The sequence below is a fragment of the Engraulis encrasicolus genome, unplaced genomic scaffold (assembly GCF_034702125.1).
Source record: "Engraulis encrasicolus isolate BLACKSEA-1 unplaced genomic scaffold, IST_EnEncr_1.0 scaffold_36_np1212, whole genome shotgun sequence".
In the NCBI taxonomy this organism is placed as follows: domain Eukaryota; kingdom Metazoa; phylum Chordata; class Actinopteri; order Clupeiformes; family Engraulidae; genus Engraulis; species Engraulis encrasicolus.
In genome coordinates this window covers 1,015,001-1,017,500 of record NW_026945665.1, presented here as the reverse complement: position 1 = coordinate 1,017,500, position 2,500 = coordinate 1,015,001, and the positions used below count along the sequence as shown (strand labels likewise).

Sequence of the window (2,500 nt, the reverse complement as noted above, 5' to 3'; positions counted from 1 at the left end):
CACGGTAGCGACCTTCTCGCCGAACGTTAACCCTTACATAATAATTAACTTTTGTCAGATGTCAGAAAAAATACAGTCAAAATCACATAGGCCCAGATAGGCCTGCATATTTCTGTAAATATATTGCAATAGTAGGCCTAGTTTACTTAAAGTAAATAATGCACACTGAAGCACGTATAACCACAGCCCTTCTTCCTAGAAAAAACTGTGGTATAGCCACCACTAGAAGAACTATTCAGTTTATTGTGGCTGTACTGGGCTGCTTATCTGTCTCTGGGGGGCGACAGAGAACGTGGGGACATCAGGATGAAATATTGGAAAGCGATCTATGTGTGCCTGCTTCTTTACAAGTCAGCAGCATTCATTCCCAAAGCTACGAATCACCAGTGCGAGAGAATGATAATACAGCCGGTTTACAAAGCAGTATTTGGATCATTGTAGCCTACCTAGCGCACATCTAATTTCTGGAGAAATTCCCAACAGAGCAGCCAGCTGCCAGCACTTTGATATCACACATGGGACGTGTTGAAATGGTCAAAGGGCTTAGCGTCGCACAAGAAAACTAATCAATTAAACGAGTAGAGCTCTAATGTGCCTTTAATGCCTGGGTCATGTTACATACGGCTTCATAAAGTTGTTGACACCATGGTTGTTAGCGCAAGCCTGCTAGCTACTTGGTGGTAGTGGGACGGCATAGCTGTCTGGCTACCCGTAACATGATGTTACTCTAGATATTTGAACCGCAGCGACAGCCCAAAACGTAATGCTATTAAAGTGAGGATACAAGTATTACGAACAATCATGTTTGGCTCTAATATCAATCTGTGCTAATATTCTGTGTAACAGCTATTACAGGACAAGACAGGCTTTCACACCGACAGGCTACCTAGCTAGCTGGCTGGCAAGCACAACACTTAGCCTCAGGCACAAATGCAAACACGTTGTATTTGTTCCTCATTGACCATGGCTTTCAGTCCACCTCTCGTGTAGGACTACAGACACGATCACGTTTCCATGTAGGGGTTTAAAATGTACTGTACACTATGCTGAGATTACTTTGTGAACATCCGTTTCAGTGAGGTGTCATTCTGCTGTGGGTTACGTGGTGAGCTAGAGCTATGCTACCGTCTTGAAACCGCGTATCCACCCCGCCCCCCACGTGCGTGCCGCGGCCGCCTTGAAACCGTTCGCAGCCTTGTTGATTGGTTGTATTCCGTGTGCCAAACCAATCAGATGCTGTGACGGGCGGGGCAATGCTCTCATGAATGAACTCAAAGTAGGGAGAGCAGAATAGAGGACGCATTCAGAGCGAAACGGCTGCAAAATTGGTTGTGAAAGTTATACAAACTTATCGGTGGAAATTTATTGAAAGTATGGCCGATACCGATATCCCAAAAATGCTAAATATCGGCCCGATATATCGGTGCGGCCGATAATCGGTCGGGCCCTATTTCAGAGTACTCAGACAGCTTCCTCTTGCACCCACAGCTAATCCTGTTGGATGTGGTTCATCCTTCTTGGTGGTATGCAGACATTACCTTGATAAATCACAAAGACTTGCTGTCTCGGTCAAAGATGCAACAGTTACATGCGCACCAAGAATTTCTCATTTTTGAGCTCTACTCTGATACGTCACCCATAATGTTGTGTGCATTGCAAAATTTTGAGCAAAACTGTGCTCTAACCCTGCTAATTAAACCTTCACATTTCACTGTACTGGTGCAATATGCAATAAATGAAGATTGGCCAACAGGCTGGTCCACTTCAGCCATGAAACTTCCCACACTAAAATGATATGTGTCTCAGATATTTTTTCCAACCCCTGTACGTAGACTCTCATCCACCTATATCATATTGGGCTCTCATCCATCTGTATATTAGTAATACGGTCATGAATACTACACCAGTTTCATCTTCCTGTGAGGTGAGGTGGCAGCTGTCGTCTTACCTCATCTGCTTCTCAGGAGAGTGTACTCCTCAGGTGTTCCCCAGGTTATCGAAGAAAGTTGATGTGCATAGACCCTAACCCAACTCATAGACCCTAACCCAACTTAAACCCTAACCTGTCATTATTGCATAGACCAAACCCCATCCCTAACCCTAACCTGTCATTATTGCATAGTCCAAACCCCATCCCTAACCCTAACCTGTCATTATTGCATAGTCCAAACCCCATCCCTAACCCTACCCTGTCATTATTGTAGTCCAAACCCATCCCTAACCCTAACCTGTCATTATTGCATAGTCCAAACCCCATCCCTAACACTAACCTAAGAACACAGGAGCCGGGGATAGGGGGCCAGCTACCATGACAAATAGGCTACGTGCTTACCGTACACCAAGGCCAGCTACCATGCCAAATACATGCTGTACACCATGGCCAGATACCATGCCAAATACATGCTGTACACCAAGGCCAGCTACCAGGCCAAATACATGCTTACTGTACACCAAGGCCAGCTACCATGCCAAATACATGCTGTACACCAAGGCCAGATAC

At 45.3% G+C, this 2,500-nt stretch overlaps 1 protein-coding gene across 1 annotated transcript in view; it reads right to left on the bottom strand.

The window, feature by feature from the left end:
• The window catches only part of LOC134443788 (NACHT, LRR and PYD domains-containing protein 3-like), a 104,239-nt gene that overhangs the window by 33,690 nt on the left and 68,049 nt on the right, over positions 1-2,500 (bottom strand). The window lies entirely within an intron of this gene.